General features: G+C 35.5%; 1 pseudogene; it reads left to right on the top strand.

Annotated features, from left to right (window-relative positions):
* Positions 1-1376: 1376 nt before the first annotated feature.
* Positions 1377-1864, top strand: LOC109247191 (peptidyl-prolyl cis-trans isomerase A-like; annotated as a pseudogene).
* Positions 1865-18722: the final 16858 nt, after the last annotated feature.

The raw sequence follows: 18722 nt of genomic DNA, 5'->3' as shown, positions 1-18722 counted from the left end.
TGCTCCATATATTCAAAGAAATCAAATGGATTTCTAATTTCGTATAAGTCTAACTTATGAGATAGTATGCATTAATAGAAAAGACACTAAACTTCTTACAACCTCTATAACTAGTAAAATTTTGCCATTCTTCTAAGGCCTTATAAAAGTCATGACTGCTTTTCTCTGGGAAAAATTGTACTCTAAACAAGGGAAATAGACTAAATTATGGTCAGCCAACAAACAAAAATCACAATTAAGTTTGATATATATATATACATGTGTATATGTATATATATATATATATATATATACACACATACAATATATGCAAATATATTCAAATATTCTTTAATTTATAAGCTTCTGTGGACTTCATTTTAAATTTTCAAAAAATCATTTGATTTATACTGCATACTTTAGTTACCAACTTCAATATTTTGCCTTCCTTATTCAATATTTTACATAGATGATCAGCAAATAAATGTTATCTTATTGATGAAACAAAATATATATTTCTGGTATTTTTATTTCTACAATAATTTATTTATTTATTTATTTGTTTGTTTGTTTTTTAATGTTTCTTTCTTTTTGAGACACAGAGACACAGCATGAGCAGGGGAGGGGCAGAAAGAGAGGAGACACAGAATTCAAAGCAGGCTCCAGGCTCTGAGCTGTTAGTACAGAGCCCAACGCAGGGCTCAAACTCATGAACAGTGAGATCATGACCTGAGCCGAAGTCAGACTCTTACCTGACTGAGACACCCAGGTGTCCCACTTCTACAAGAGTATAATGGTAATGTGAATAGAAGTGTGCTAATAATACTCAGCTCCTATAGCCATGGTAAATAGAAAATCAGAGTCCTTTTTCTTCACTTATAGCTTTATGTAGCTGCTACCAATGATTCATAGTTGCACACAATGAAGAACCATGACATAAACAAAGTTAAAGAGAGAAAAAGGAAAGTTGTATTCATATTCAAAAAGAAACTCCTAAGAATTATATAACAAATATATTCTTACCATTTTTTCAAGCCCCAGTTAAAATCCAGGCCTGTATGACAGGCAATCATAACATCTCCTCCATGATTAGAGTTCAGTTTATATTCATATAGTATGTAATTATTTGAATAATGCCTGTCTTCCTTATTACACTAGGGGTAAGGTCTGTTTGTCTTTTTGTTGTACTTTCAGTATTTACCAGATCAGCAAATGCACTGTAGATACTTAATATTTATTAAATTAGTGAAATGGATACACAGAGAAACCTAACAATCTTATACACGTTAATAGAGTCTATTCTATGGAAAACACTATGGAAATTCCTCAAAACATTAAAAATAAAATTGCCAGGCCTTGCAGACACTGCCGCCCTGGAACCACCAACCTGCCCAAGCATGGTCAACCCCACCATGTTCTTCTTTGATATCACTGTGGACACCTAGCCCTTGGGCCATGTCTCCTTTGAGCTGTTTGCAGACAAATTTCCAAAAACAGCAGAGGACTTACATGCTCGGAGCACTGGGGAGAATGCTTTTGATCACAAAGGTTCCTGCTTTCATAGGATTATTCCGAGATTTATGTGCCAGGGTGGTGCAATAATGGCCCTGGTGGCAAGTCCATCTCCCTATAGGGAGAAATTTGATGATGAGAATTTCATCCTGAAGCTCACATGCCCTAGCATTCTTTCCATGGCAAATGCTGGACCCAACATGAACGGTTCTCAGTCTTTCATCTGCACTGCCAAGACCGAACGGTTAGATGACAAACACGTGGCGTTTAGCAAGGTGAAGGAAGGCATGAACTTCGGAAGCCATGGAGCGTGGGGTCCAGGAATGGCAAGACCAGCTAGAAGATCGCCATTGCTGACTGTGGACAAATCTAATAAATTTGATTTGTGTTTTATCTTAACTACCAGACCATTCCTTCACAGTTTGGTAGAGCACCCCTTCACCCCCATCTGTTTAAAATCTCCTGCAACCTTTGAGCTTCCGCGACAGCTCCATGGGTCCCAAGTTTTCCTTACTCCCCTCCAAGTCCAGCTGGATGGCAGAGTAAAATTTATGATCATGAAATAAAAGTTAAACAACAAAAATAAATAAAATAAAAATAAATGAATAAATAAAATTACCATAGGATCCAGTAATTCCACTATAGGGTATTTACTCAAAGAATATGAAAACATTAATTTGGAGAGGTATTTGCACCCCTGTGTTTATTGTAGCATTATTTATAATAGCCAAGATATGGAAGAAACCCAGGTGTCTACCCATAGATGAAGGTATAAAGCAGATGTGATATGTATGTGTGTGTGTGTGTGTGTGTGTGTGTGTGTGTGTGTATATAAAGAATATTATTCAGCCATAAAAAGACGAAATATTGCCATTTGCAACAACTTGGATGGATCTAGAGAGTGTAATGCCAAGTGAAATAAGTCAGTCAGAGAAAGACAAACACCCTGTGATTTCAGTCATATGTATAATTTAAGAAACAAAATAAATGAAAGAAAAAAAGACAAACAAAAAAAGATGCTTATATACAGAGAACAAACTAGTGGTTGCCAGAGGGAAGGTAGGTGGGGGATGGGTGAAATAAAGAAGATTAAGAGTACACTTTGCTTGGGGTGCCTGGGTGGCTCAGTCGGTTAAGCATCCGACTTCAGCTCAGGTCATGATCTCACAGTTTGTGAGTTTGAGTCCTGCATTGGGCTCTGTGTCTGGGGCCTGCTTCAGATTCTGTGCCTCCCTCTCTCTCTGCCACTCCCTACTCATGCTCTGCCTCTCTCTCTCTCTCTCAAAAATAAAAATGAAACTTAAATTTTTTTAACGTTTAAAAAAGAGTATACTTTTCTTGATGAGCACTGAAAACTACCTAGAATACCTGAAATATTGTATACCTGAAACTAATATAACACAGTATGTCAATTATACTTAAGTTAAAAAAAAAAAAGACTAAAAAGTCTATTGTATCTAAACAATGCATAAAAGGGGAAACAATATGTAGATATAAACAGCTCCATCTTTTCTTTGATTTTGATACTCACTTAGTTCACTCAGCTCTTGTTTCTGGCCATGATTTTGAGTTGTTTTTTCCAACTACCCTTCTGAGTAAATAAAATTCATGTTCTAACATAAAGAAGTACTTTAGTATGCCCATGTATTTTTGTAGTCTAAGAAATGAATTTAGAAAGAATGCTCGAGGTATATTTCAGTATATAGCATTATTACCCCAAAGATATTACCAACATCAATTCTATATCTAGTAAGATATTATCTAGTTAAACAGATTTCTATACCTGGAAAACAAAAATGATAAAATTATCATATGGACATAAGAAAATCTTCATAACATCTATGGAATTGTGTTTGTAGATTGTATATTGGTTAAGAACTGTTTTCCTTCCACCACTCATCTCTACTTCCTTCGTGCTATTTTCATTTCTAGGAATGGCAACCATGGTCAGCGGCAGCTCCTGGACTACACAGACCTTGATGGGCAAGTCCTGAAATGAAGAGTTCACTTGCTTCAGACAGCTGCAGTTAATGTCTGGCAGATGACCACTTGTGGCTGCATCTCTGACCTGCTTTATTATGGTCAAGGGGGTCAGATTCCTAGTTCTCTGGGAGGAAATGAAAGCCTATTGGAGTGGGGAACACATAGCTGCTCTCAAAAGACAAACAAAGTTGCCCAAGAGACTTAAAAAACAGAGAGAAATTGTGTCTACCAAGGACTTTTTCTTAAGACATTACACAATTAATAAAGTGTTTGCCCTTTTCTGTACACTTCCACCATTATGAGAATATGCAAGGGCAGAATCTCTTTCTTACATGATTTGTTTTTTATATTAAAAAAAATAATTATATTGTAACTGGTTTTAAGATATTCTGGGAAATATGGGGAGCATGGGTGGCTCAGTTGGTCAAGCCTCCAACTCTTGATATCGGCTCAGGTCATGATTTCATGGTTTCTGAGATCAAGCCCCATGTTAGGCTCTGCACTGCTTGGGATTCTCTGTCTCCCTCTCTCTCTGCCTCTCCCCTGCTCATACCTATGCATGCTCTCTCTTTCTTTCTCTCTCTGAAAGAAAGAAAGAAAGAACGAAAGAAAGAAAGAAAGAAAGAAAGAAAGAAAGAAAGAAAGAAAGAAAGAAAGAAAAAGAAAATAGAAAAGAGAAAAGAAAAAAGAAAAAAAACATAAAAAAGAAGATATTCTGGGAAGGAGCTAGGAAGAACCAACTATATGAAAATGCCATGCCATCCCTGGATTCATGTTGAGTTTTCCTTTTTTTTTTTCTTTTTTTTTCATGTTTATTTTTGAGAGAGAGACAAAGTATGAGCAGGGGAGGAGCAGAGACAGAGGAGGACACAGAATCCGAAGCAAGCTGCAGGCTCTGAGCTGTCAGCACAGAGCCTGACACGGGGCTCCATCTCACAAACCATGAGATCATAACCTGAGCCAAAGTCGGATGCTCAACCGACTGAGCCACCCAGACACCCCACTGAGTTAATTTTCAAAGACAAGAGACTATATCCTTGACGTGAAACACGTGTCTTAAAAACAAGGGCCAGTTCTGCAAGATAATCTCCATTCAGTCAACTGGAGTCTTTTTTGATATGGTCATTGGTGAAGAAAAGCAGGAGTCAGGGAACTTCAAATCATTTCTTCACTCAGAATATGTGTAGCTGATATTGGCTACTGTTGCTGTCACAAAATGAGATGCACATTGGAAGTCAAAGTCAATTGAATAAATTATGGAGGCTTTAAAATGAGCTCTACAAAGCAATATTGATAGACAAATAGTAATTCTATGGGGTTCTTCTTAACAAGCAGGAGTCTTTCTCCTTAAATTTCAGCCTCCTGACTCCTAAAAGTAGTTAAGGTTGCCTCAAAATAGCAAATTAAGCATATATATCTTTATCTCTATCTATATATATATCTCAATCCATATATATATATATATATATATATATATATATATATATATACACATATCCCAGCTTCATAGAAGAGTTAGTTTAAAAGGAGTTAATAAACCTCTAGTGTTATTTTCTCAGTCTCAGGATACACTGTGTTCTCCTTGCTTTACAGGCAATATATTCTGTCTATTCATTATCTCCAGTGAAAATGATAAAAAATTAATTGAAATTTTATACCATAAAAATATATATTTCACTGTATTTCTTTCACATTGCATCATGAAATATGTTAGTATTAAAAATGTTCCTAGTAAGCCAGAGAACACTTATATAAAATTTGTCACATACAATATTTAACAGATGTCTGATTTCAGTGCTCTATAACTAGAGAAAGGCAGCAATAGTCTAGTGTAGAGTGCATTACGCCAAAAGCCAGAAAACCTAGAATCTTAAATCCTTGGCTCTGCTGTGATTAACACCAAACAATTTTTGAATCATTTTCATTTTATTCACTTTCAAAAAAAAGGGGAAAAATTCTCCTCCTGTAAAGTGTTTATGAGGGAACAGTGAAAATGGCTGAACATCTCAGGTTTAAAACTCAAGATTTGAAGAATCAGGATTGTGGTCAGAAATTTGAATTCTCACTTATAGAAATATTAGAAATTAAGGGGTATAAGGTATTTGTGAAGACTGTCAGGACCAAATCTATAGGAATTGATGAAATAGCATGAGAAACTGTGGTCTAGCAAATTCTCCCTGAGTAAGGAAATCACTTGTCTGCAAAGAACTGGCAGATATGGAAGTAATCATGTGATGGTATAACAATGCACCCAGGTACTTGGGCTCTTGATCTAGAATATTATCTCCTGAAATTATATTGCTAAAACAGGAACTTTCAGATCGCAATCAGTTCAGCATTGATTCATGTGTCCCTTGCAATCCCAAGCTTTGCATTCTTTTCTGAAAATTCAAATTATTTGTCACATGGTGCTGCTTTAAGAGAACAGTAATGGGGAGATGAAAAGGTAAAGCATTTTCAATAGGTGTAATAAAGACACTAGAGAATGAAATTTTAAAAAAGAATTTTCAATAGGTGTAGTAAAGACACTAGAGAATGAAATTTTAAAAAAGAATTTTCAATAGGTGTAGTAAAGACATTAGAGAATAAAATTAAAAAAAAAAAACAATGCTATGAACAGGTAACCTAAAGGTATAATTATGTTGGTATAAAGCAATACAAAAGAGTTTTGAGATCTTCTTACTTCCTGCATGGGGCCCTTCAAGAATGAACTAGCTGCAGTGATTTCAACTGTTGCCTCACAAGAGATCCAGCTGGGAAGGGGTGAAAAACACTGATGTACACACCACACCCCAGGACAACTAAATAAGAATTTTTGGGAATGGGGTTCAGATCTTAGTGTTCTAAAGGTTATAGAGCTGATTCTAATAAACATCCAAGTTTGAAAGTCATTGATTTAGGGTAATGCATAACTACAAACAGTAGAAATTTCTTCCTGGATACTATAAGAAAAAATTGCAAAACATCTCCTTTCCCTTAAAAGAACTGAATATGAAGAATAGCTACTCCTAAAACTTATGAAGATTAACAACTAAGCCAATGTTTATTGATCTACTATAGAGTAGAATACAAACCAAAGATTCAGCTTTTCACTCATCTGAATCTATAACATCCTTTGAAACGCATGCATATAAACTCTGGCACTTCTACTCCTGGGGCTATCTCACAAGTCTAAATATTACTTTTAAAGCCACTGCCTTCAAGTCCTCAAAGGAAGCTTTCTTCTCTAATTATTGATTTTCCTTGCCATCAAAAGAGTTATTCATTTTGATTAGGGACTTAAGTGGTACCATGAATACTCTGCCTTACATTCATAGGCCATATACATCATTTACTCAACACAATATAATAGCATCTTATAAATGTCACCATATTTGCTCATACTTGTAAAACACTGATATCAAGTGTTGCATGCAGGCTTTCTTTCTCAGTGGTTTTATTACAGTCATTTTCCAATTATCTACTTCAAACACCACTTTGATTCTTTAAAGGGTCCTAAAGAGTAATTTATTAGCTTACCTAAGATTTCTGTTTGTTTGGGTTCTTTCTTCTAGCTAAAGCAGATTCTGAAAAAGAATTAATGTTACATATCTTGAACAGTCTAATCTCTGATCAGGGAGTACAAGCTTGAAAGGAAGTCTATTTGATGCCTATCTGCAACTTTTGAAGAACCTTTACAACGAAGCCATTTGTTCCTGCATATCTAGAGGTTCTTTAAATGGGACCAAGAATGAACTTCAAAGGATGAATCAGCCCATTCAAAACAAATGCAATTCTGTATATGAGTATATGTACGTATGTTTCTCTGGGAAAAGAGTTAATAGTTATCAAATTATAAATGTAATACTGGCACAAAATGACTTTAGTGACTTTCTATGATTATTCTAAAAGTCTCTCCGGATTCAGGTAGCTACATTTTCTTCATTTTCTATAGAAAGATTTCCTTTTTTAAAAAAAAAAAAATTTTAACGTTTATTTATTTTTGAGAGGGAGAGAGACAGAGCTTGAATGGGGGAGGGTCAGAGAGAGAGGGAGACACAGAATCTGAAACAGGCTCTGGGCTCTGAGCTGTCAGCACAGAGCCTGACGTGGGGCTCGAACTCACGGACCATGAGATCATGACCTGAGCTAAAGTCGGATGCTTAACCAACTGAGCCACCCAGGAACCCCAATGATAGAAAGATTTCAACTGACTTTTGCTTTTAACCAAATACCACCATCCTAAATCATGGAATGTTGTAAGAAAACATAGTATATTTACTTTACAGATGCTATTAAATATGTCATGGGCATACATTACAGAGGATACATGTGAGATATATTTTCTTGACTTTCTTCTTCAGCAACTAGGTTACTTTTAATTTAATTTATTTTATTTTATTTTATTTTATTTTATTTTATTTTATTTTATTTTGTTTTGTTTTATTTTACTCTTGTCTTTCAACTCTAAGTTTAACTTGCGTTCTCTGCTTTGTGACACTGAGAATGATAGGCTACAAACTGCATTTCCCAGACTCTTTAGAGGCTTGGTGGAAGTTGGTAATGCAGGACAAGGAGGGAAGAAATTTCTTTCTTGCCTCTAGTTCCTGCCTCTCCCTTCCAGTAGCAAAAGACAGGTTTAGTTCCCCAGCTGCCATATTATTGCCGTATTTCCATTATCACCTCATAGATTCTCGCATCAGTCAGAGCACTCATTGTGAGGTTCTTCCATCAGAGGTACCAGTGTCAGGGGCACACATCATCCCATATCCTAATGTCTACTCCCTTGTCTTTGGTTTCCCAAGTCCTGGAGGCAGTGGCTGGTTCTTGCAGTTTCTAATATCTGTGGTACCTTAGCATAGTCTTTTTGCTATGTCAAAGTTCCAAAACCCTGTGACCAATTTTATGTATTAAATCCTTTCTGTTACAGAAATACATAAATGGCTTCAATTTTCCCCACCCAACCATGACCGATATATTATAAATCATATAACTTATATTTTAATCTTCAAAGAGATTAGTTAATTAAAAAAAAGAATTAGTATCAATTAAGAAACAAATACATCCCTTAATGTCAAAAGCTTAGAGTAGGTCAAAGGCATCCAATGCTACATGGTGGATGAGAAAGATGAGTTTCGTATGACATCATGATCTGATTGTCCAGGGAAAAGTTTCATAAGAACATTGGTTGAAACCATGCAACAAAGAGTGTGAAGTTATACATCAAGTGATACATGCCAGGATCAATAACGTAATGCATAGGGCTTAACACAAGATGAAAATGTTTGGATCCCTTGTAAAAACATTAAAAAATTGAAGATAACGGTAGCAGAGCATTAAACCAAATGTGGGGTACTTATCAGTGTGGAGTCCTGTATGACTGCACAGATTACACACCCATTAGGAACCAGCCCTGCCTACAAACTATTCTTTAAAGGAAGCTTGCATGAAAAAGAAAGAAAAGTACCAGAGATGAATAGCTAAGCCAAGGGATAGAAGAAACTTCAATAGCTCTCACACTAATTGTTTCATTTGTCTTGAACTGGGGTGTGCAAACTCACCTGCATGGCCAAATCCAGGCCACTACCTATTTTAGTAAATAAAGTTTTATTGGCTTTATTTGTTCACAAATTTTCTATGGCCGCTCTTGTACATGAGAGCAAAGGTGAGTGGTTGTGTCAGAGACTACAAGGCCAGCAAAGCCTAAAATATTCACTTTCTGCTTCTTTACAGAGAAGTCTGCCAACCCCTGAGGTAGCATCAATGCATTAGAAACAAAAACAAGTTGACAATTTCTTGGGGCATCTGGGTGGCTCAAAAGGTCGACTGTCCAATTCTTGATTTCGGTTCAGGTCATGATCTTCCAGTTCCAAAGATGGAACCCCACAGCGGGCTCTGAGCTAACAGTGCAGAGCCTGCCTGGGATTCATTCTTTCCCTTTCTTTCTCTCTACCCCTCCCTGGCTCATACACCTGTGCACTCTCTCTGTCTCAAAATAAATAAACATTTAAAAATATGTATATTAAAAAAAAGAAAATTTCTTTAATGTGTTCTTTTATTCTTTTACCCTTTATGTCACTAGGTAGCTGGAATGCTTACCTTCCACATCTTTTTTTATAACAAGATATGTGGAGATATATATTCCAGGTCAACCTCCAAATTTTAGATGAGTCATAATTATTAGTCAGTCTCATCTAGAAATCCCAGGAAGGCCATCACAAGCTCCGATAAGCAGTTAGCACTGTGTGGCCAGAGTAAGCATTTCAACATGAATAAAATTTAACTAAGACAATCTCAATAGCCCACAGTATCTCTGAATGAATTGTGGATGAAAAGTCACTAATTCCCTTATTCACAGCATTTTTAGATGCCATGCTACTGAGCATGCCTGTATACCTCTTCTGCAAATGCCACATTAGCCTGGCTATCAAAGGCCAACATTTATACTCAGTTTTTAGAAAATTCATCTAAAATAACTGGGCAATTATATAAAAACTTATCCATAAAACAAAGTAAATCTTATTACCAGCACCATAGTCAGAAATTACCAACTTTCATTTTAATGACCTCCAGATGCATTATACAATAGCAGCTCCTCATTTCAGGAAAATAGAAGTAGAATAACTATGCACTGGGGAGTTAGCTAGAGAAGCATTCCATTCTTCAAAAATACAATTTCACTTCAAGCATAAGCAGTCAGGGATGAGTTGTGAGTTTAGAACACAACATATAAAGATCACCTAATGTTGTTTTATTTCAATTGAAGGAAAGTTCAAATCAAGGCAATTGGACTTACTCTTTCCTCTGCCAAGAGTTGGGATTTTAACACATATTACATCGATCATTTAGAAAACATACACAATGGCATTCAGTTTGGTTTTAAACTGTGAATCAGAAATACAAAATAACAACAGATGGAGAAAATAAAATTGAATTTCTTAGTATATTGCAAACAAGCTTAAATACTGTGTTCAGCTCCCATGTGATGTGCTGTTTGGTCTGAAGGCCTGAATGTTACAAATGTTACCAGTGACTCATAGCCAATGTCCACACGTAGCCACAAAATCCAAAGTTTGTGATAAACTCTTTTTATTTCTTCGTTTGTTTTATTTTTAATTTCTATCTACACAATTCTAACAAACTTTAAAGTTACTTCAAATCATAAAAAAGAACGTTGACGAATGTGTTTTCATCATCTGGATTCTGTTACTCATCTTTTGAGACGCTTTTCAAAGACAGCCCATTGTATTCATTGCCAAATATAGTGGAGGATGCCTCTCACTAAGGCCTGACAAATCCACCAGTTTATGACATCCCCAAACTCATCCTACACCAGGAAACAAAAACAAAAACAAAAACACCAAGAGGATTTCCATAAATTTCACCATCACAATGGCTTTTACATCCTGAATTGAGGTTTTCATCAACATTCTTTGCAAAACCAGGTATAGCACTTTTCATCTCTGCTGTCACACGTGTTTTCTCACTCAAACTGGACTAAACCACACTTTGATGCAGAACTGTTTATCAAAGTATAACACATCCAGAAAAGCACACCAACCAGTATACAGTTCAATGAATTTCATAGTTAGAACACTTCTGTTCAGTAAGCATCAACTAAAGACGCAGAATATTCTAGCATGCCCAAAGCCCCTATTGCTTTCTCTTACTGGCACCTCCCAAGAAGTGCTAATATCATGAATTCTATCCTCAGAAGTTACTTGTGCATCTTGTTACATTTCATCTAAATGGGATCATCCGGTATGTGCTGCTACTGTGTGTCTGTGTTCTGTTCAATATTATGCTTGTGAGATTCATTCACATTGTTGCATTAATTTTAATTTTAATTTTCTAGAGAGTTACCATTATGTTATGAATCAAAATTCTTATTATCCTTAAAAAAATCCTTCACTTTACTATCCTATATTAGTTCCCTTTTATTGTCTTCTATTTCAATGAACTCTTTGATATCTACTTTGTGTTATTCAGTGTTCATGACATTATGAGAATAAAAAAATTCTGTTAAAATCATTTTTGGCTTAAGGAGTTTAACATTTAATAGACGAAAACAAACAGAACTAAATCAAATGTCATATAGAATTACAGAAGCCCTTAGTAGAAGTATAAGAAACATATTTCAGGAATGCAAAAGTAAGATGTATTTATTTTGCCTCAGGAGACCACATAAAATTTTTCTACAAAGTTGCCTTGATGGTTGAGAAAGATTGAGATAGCTAATGAAAGAATATAAGGCACTGCTGGCTGAGGACATGGCAGAAACAATGTCCTGCAAAACAAAATTGACTTTCTAAAAGTCTTACCTGCCCTTTTCGTTCCATTGTTTCCCACTGCTAAACTTAATTCTTGACTCTCCTGGGAATTTTTCCCTATCCTTCCAATTGCCATTATCCAAACAAGACTTGATTATATCAATAAAACAAAACGAATCTCTTTTATTGTAAAATGCTCATTGACATTTTTCCAGACCATTTGAATTCCCACTCTTGACATTTTTTTAGCTTAATATTGAATGTGCTACATAGGATGCACTATTACATATATATATGTGTATATATACATATATACACACACATATATACATACATATATATACACACATACATATACATATATATACAAATATATATACACATATATACTATACTGTATATTATACACATATATACATAAAGTTTTGGGGAGGTATAACTGATATACAAAGATCTGCACATATTTAATATGTATCATTTAATGTATTCAAACATATGCAAACACTTGTGATACTATTACCAGAGGCAAATGAGAAGTTGTTCATTGTGTTTAAAATTTCAGTTATATTAGATGAATATAAGATGAATATAAGAATATATTAGATGAATGTAAGTCAAGAGACTTGCTGTACAACATAGTGTCTATAGTCAAGAATACCATATTGTGCACTTCAAAAGTTTTTAGATGTCATGTTAAGTGTTCTTAAACATACACATATAAACACATACATACATGACACTTATAAATTTTGTACAATAGAATTTTGTATCTCTAGCATATATTAAGTTTGCATATTTTAAGCCATGTGTCATTTGATGCTCAAAAAAGTTTGGAAAATGTTCATATTAAGGTTATAAAAAGCCTAAGTTGTTAGTTAAAAATATTATTTTACATATTTTGCAACAGTCCATATATAACTCTTTTACCTTAATTTTTTTACTTCTATGACTTAAAAGTCCAGAATTACTAACAATCAGGTTTATTTTTAATCATATATTATTTTAAATTATGATAATGGTTGCTTCCTGTCAAGCATGCAAGTCAGATGGAAATTTCTGGAGAAAAAAAAAATGGATTTGGGTGATTTGGTTTGGGTATTAAGAAAACTTGTTTGAGGAACTACTGACTCCAAAATTTATTTTCTTTTGAGAGATAGAAGAAAGTTATTCTACATATAAAATTAATTAAAGTATCAATTATAATGCTATTAGTAAAGTATTTTAAAGTATGACATGGTTTTGAATATTTTGTATGCATGAATTACTTGGACAAATATTTGATCAAATGAAAATGTTAATCTAGTCTAATTCGACTGACTCTTTTTCCCTAAATTGATTGATGAGAAAATGCATTGCTGATTTGTTCAACAATAGAAATGTATTTAGATCTGTTATATATTCAAAACAACACTATCAGCAAATGATACAGCATGAAAAAAAAATATTGTCCCTTCCATTCATCACATTATATTCTAGCAAACTAAACAAAACCAGGATGAGCTTACTCTCAGATCTTTTTTCTTATGAATTTTTGAACTAATACATAACAAAAACAGAGTGAGACCATTTGTTATATGAAAATCACAACACATTTCATTTATTTTCTAGCAATTTTCCTGGACTATTCTGTGGGGCCACTTCTATTTCCTGTGAAAATCAGAAGTTTTACCAATAACAAACATGTGGATGCAAAGAAAAGAATATATATATGTATACATATATATGTGTACATATGTATATATATATACATATATATGTATATATATATATATATACATATATATATACATATATATATATGTATACATATATATATATATATATATATAATTAAGATAATCCAATCCAATCAATTTTAACCATGGATACTATTTTTGTGCCACATTATTGCCTTAAGGTTTTCATTGAGTGGGAGATGTCCTAGAGTCGCAAATTCAAGAGTTTGATATGAGTCTATTTTTTCTTTCACTAATGACTTTTTCTTGTGTGGTAAGACTATATTTTTATCTTAAGAGTCCCATTGGACTGGGAGTTAAGATGGTGAAGCAGCATGGAGACCCTGAGCTTGTCTGGTGCCTGAAATGCATCCAGATCAGCACCAAACCATTTTGAAGACCTAGGAAATTCATCTGAGGATTAACATAACAATCTGCAAAGTATGAGCCATGGAACTTGGCAGGTATGTGGTACAGAGAGGTGAACTGGGAGAGAGAAAAGGCACAGAGGTTAGGGAGCTGTTTTTGCAGAGAGAGGGCAGATAAAGGAAAAGGGGGAGGCTGTTGTGCACTGGGATCATGCAAGAAAGGCATTCCCCCAAAGTGCTGGAGAGAAAGAGAAAGAGTGAAAACACTCTCAGGGAACTGAACAAGAAATCTGTTCCCCAAAACCATGGATGGGAAGAAAGGAGAAGGTTTCGGTGCCACAAAAATTCTATAAACAGTGGAGCATAGACTCTGAAGTTTCAGAGCTCAGTGCCTGGCAGTGCTTTAGTGAGGAAATAGGAGGAATCCCCAGGAGCAGGCAGCAGGGACTGAGGGGTCCATGTGCCACATGGGGAGAAGCAATTCCCCTGCTTGGGGTGCATTTGGTAGAGGCCACACACCTCTCCACAGGCAAAGGTGGACCCCAGACAGCACCCACGTTTTCTGGTATTTGGACAAAGATGACATGGTGTGGTGAAACTTGGTGCCAGCTGTTTGTTGTGGTTTGTCATAATCTCTGAACCTCTGGCACTGCATGATCGCATGAACATTTTCTGAGGCACCCGGCCATTCGTCAGCAAGTCCCTCCCCCGAGAGTAGACACATGTCCGAGTCATGGGTCTCTGAACTGTGGGGTTCTGAAACACAAACCCATCTGAGATAAGACTCTGGAGGGAGGTGCTGCCTGGCAGGTGGACAGCTTGGACATGGACAGGAAAGAGGTGGGGAGTGTACAGAAGCCTGAGACAAAGGAGGGGTGCTTGATCACAGGTTGGTGACAGTGCGAAATTCCTGTGCCAGAGGCCAGGGAGCTGGGTGAAGCCATTTCCACCCCTCTTGTGCACATGTATGTGCACACATGCACATGCTCACCACACTGATCCACCACAGTAAGTATAGCAACACCACCTATGGAGAAGGGAGCTGTTACTCCAAGTCCCACCCAGCTGCACCATCCAAGCGCATCCCTTAGAAAACCAGCACAAGTCACTGCTCCTGCTTAGTGTATGGACTAGAGAAGCCTTCATAGTCTCAGTTCTAGGAGAAACTGGATGTTATGTCATTTGGGTTTCATTCTGTTCGCTGATTCATTTATTTGTTTGTATTTTTTGCTTCTGTTTTTGCTTAAATTGTTTTAATTGGTTTCTTTTTTTCTTTTGACTTTTTTTTTCCTTCCTTTTCTTCGTCTTTCTTGGATACAGAGAGAGAAAATTTTATTTTTATTTTTTACTTTATTTTTTACTTAAAAATTTTTATTCTATTTCATTTCATTCTATTTTATTATGCATATATTTTTTTAAATTAAAAAAACTTTTTTGGGACACGTGGGTGGGTCAATCAGTTAAGCATCTGATTTCAGCTCAGGTAATAATCTTGGTGAGTTCAAGCCCCTCATCAGGCTCAGTGCTGACAGCTCAGAGCCTGGAGCCTGCTTCAGATTCTGTGTCTCCCTCTCTCTCTGCCCCTCTCCCACTCACACTCTGTCTCTCTCTGTCTCAAAAATAAATAAACACTAAACTTTAAAAAAATTTTACCTTTTAAAAAATTTTTTTCTCTATTCTACCAAGCTTCTTTCAACAAGCAGACCAAAACACACCTAGGATCTAGCTTCCTTTATTTGATTTTTTTATTTTGTTTTTAATTTTTTTTATTTTTATTTTTCACTCTATTAATTATTTTCTACCTCCAAAATGACAAAACAAAGGTACTCACCCCCCCACACACACACACACAAAAGAAGAGATAGAAATGACAGCCAGGGGCTTAATCAATATAGTTATAAGCAAGACGTCTGAACTAGAACTTAGAACCATAATAATAAGAACACTAAGATTGAAAAAAGTATAGTATCCCATTATGCAGAGATAAAAAATAAAATCTAGTCAGGACGAAATTAATAATGCTATAATTGAGATGTAATCTCCACCGGATTCCACGACAGCAAAGACGGGTGAAGCAGAGCCATGAATCAGTGATTTAGAAGACAAAATTATGGAGAATAATAAGGAGAAAAAAAGAGGGAAATAAAGGCAAAAGATCACAAGACTAAGAGAACTCAGTGACTTATTAAAAAGGAATAAGATCTGAATCATAGGAGTCCCAGAAGACAAAGAGAGAGAAAAGGGGGCAGAAGGATTATGTGAGCAAATTATAGCAGAAAACTTTCTTAATCTGGGGAGGGACATAGACATCAAAATCCAGAAGCACAGAGAATTCCCATTAGATTCAACAAAAACCAACCATCACCAAGGCATATCATAGTCAAATTCACAAAATACACAGAAAAGGAAAGAATTGTGAAAGTAGCAAGTGAAAAAAAGTCCTTAACCTATAAGGGAAGGCAGATCAGGTTCCCAGCAGACCTATCCACAGAAACTTGGCAGGCCAGGAAGGAGTAGCAGGATACATTCAACATGTTGAATTGGGAAAAATATGCAGCCAAGAATTCTTTATCCAGCAAGCTGTCATTCAAAATAGAAGAAGAGATAAAGAGTTTCCCAGACAAACAAAAACTAAAGGAGTTCATGACCAACAACCCAGCCCTGAGAGACATTTTAAGGGGGACTCTGAGTGGAGAAAAGACAAAACAAAACAAAAAAGACTAGAAAGCAACAAAGACTAGAAAGGACCAGAGAACATCACCAGAAACACCAACTCAACAGGCAACACAATGGCGCTAAATTCATATCTTTCAGTACTCACTCTAAATGTCAACAGACTAAACACTCCAATCAGAAGCCATACGGTATCAGAATGGATAAGAAAACAAGATGCATCTATATGCTCCTTACAAGAAACTCATTTTAGACCTAAGGACATCTGCATATTGAAAGTAAGAGGATGGACAACCATCCATCATGCTAATGGTCGTCAAAAGAAAGCTAGTGTAACCACACTTATATCAGACAAAGTAGATTTTAAAATAGAAACCATAAACAGAGATAAAGAAGGGCATTATATCACAAGTAAGTGGTCTATCCATCAAGAAAATCTAACAATTATAAATATTTATGCCCCCAACTGGAAAGATCCCAAATATATAAATCAATTTATCACAAAGAAACTTATTTATAATAATTTCATAATAATAGGGGATTTCAACACCCCACTAATAGCAATGGACAGATCACCTAAGCAGAAAACCAACAAGGAAACAATGGCTTTGAATGACACACTGGATCAGATGGACTTAACAGATATATTCAGAACTTTTCATCCTAAAGCAGCACAATACAAATTCTTCTCAAGTGCATATGGAACATTCTCCATAATAAATCACATACTGGGACACAAATCAGCCCTCAGCAAGCACAAAAAGATCAAGATCATACCTTGCATATTTTCAGACCACAAGGCTATGTAGCTCAAAATCACACACACACACACACACACACACACACACACACACACACACACAAATTGGAAAGACCATGAATACTTGGAGATTAAAGAACATCCTACTAAAGAATGAATGGGTTAACCAGGAAATTAAAGAGTAAATTAAAAAGTATATGGAAGCCAATGAAAATGAAAACATGACAACCCAAAACCTCTGAGATGCTATAAAGGTAGTCAAAAGAGGAAAGTGTATAGCAATCCAGGCCTTCCTCAAGAAAAAAGAAAGGTCTCAAATACACATCTTAAAAGAGCTGGAAAAATAACAGCAAATAAAGCCAAACCAGCAGAAGAAGGGGAATAATAAAGATTATAGCAGAAATCACTGATATAAAAATAAAACAAACAGTAGAACAGATCAATGAAACCAGGAGCTGGTTATTTGAAAGAATTACCAAAACTGATAAACCCCTAGCCAGACTGATCAAAATGAAAAAGGAAAGGACCCAAATAAAATCAACAATGAAAGAGGAGTGATCACAGCCAACACCTCAGAAATACAAACAATAATAAGAGAATACATATATATATATATATACATATATATGTGTATATATATATATATATATATATATACACACACACACACAAACATACATTTATAATTGTATATATATATATATATATAATTATATGCCAACACATTGGGCAATATGAAAGAAATGGACAAATTCCTAGAAACATGTAAACTACCAAAGCTGAAATGGGAAGAAATAGAAAATTTGAACAGACCCATAACCAGTAAAGAAATTCAATCAGTAATCAAAAATCTCCCAACAAACAAGAATCCAGGGACAGATGGCTTTCTAGGGGACTTCTACCAAACATTTAAAGAACAGATTTTCAAGATGTTCCAAAAAATAGAAATGGAAGGAAAACTTCCATACTCATTCTATGAGGCCAGTGCTACCTTGATTCCAAAACCAGACAAAGACACCACTAAAAATGAGAACTACAGACCAATTTCCCTGATGAACATGGATGCAGAAATTCTCAACAAGATACTAGCCAAACAGATCCAACAACACATTAAATTAATTATTCACCATGATCACGTGGGATTTATCCCTGGGATGCTGGGCTGGTTCAATATCCACAAATCAGTCAATGTGATACATCACATTAATAAAAGAAAGGATAAGAACCACATGAGCCTATCAATAGATGCTAAAAAAGCATTTGATAAAATATAGCATCTTTCTTGATAAAAACCCTCAATATAGTAAGGTTAGAAGGATCATACCTCAAGATCATAAAGGCCATATATAAAAGACCCACCGCCAATATCATTCTCAATGGGGAAAAACAAAGAGCTTTCCTGCTAAGGTCAAGAACACAAGGCTGTCCACTCTCACCACTGTTATTCAACATGATGTTGGAAGTCCTGGCCTCATCAATCAGA

This window comes from Panthera pardus, unplaced genomic scaffold (genome assembly GCF_024362965.1).
Source record: "Panthera pardus isolate Hobbes unplaced genomic scaffold, ASM2436296v1 HiC_scaffold_1, whole genome shotgun sequence".
Taxonomy (NCBI): domain Eukaryota; kingdom Metazoa; phylum Chordata; class Mammalia; order Carnivora; family Felidae; genus Panthera; species Panthera pardus.
Note: the sequence above shows the minus strand (reverse complement) of the source record. Positions and strands in the feature narration are given on the sequence as shown.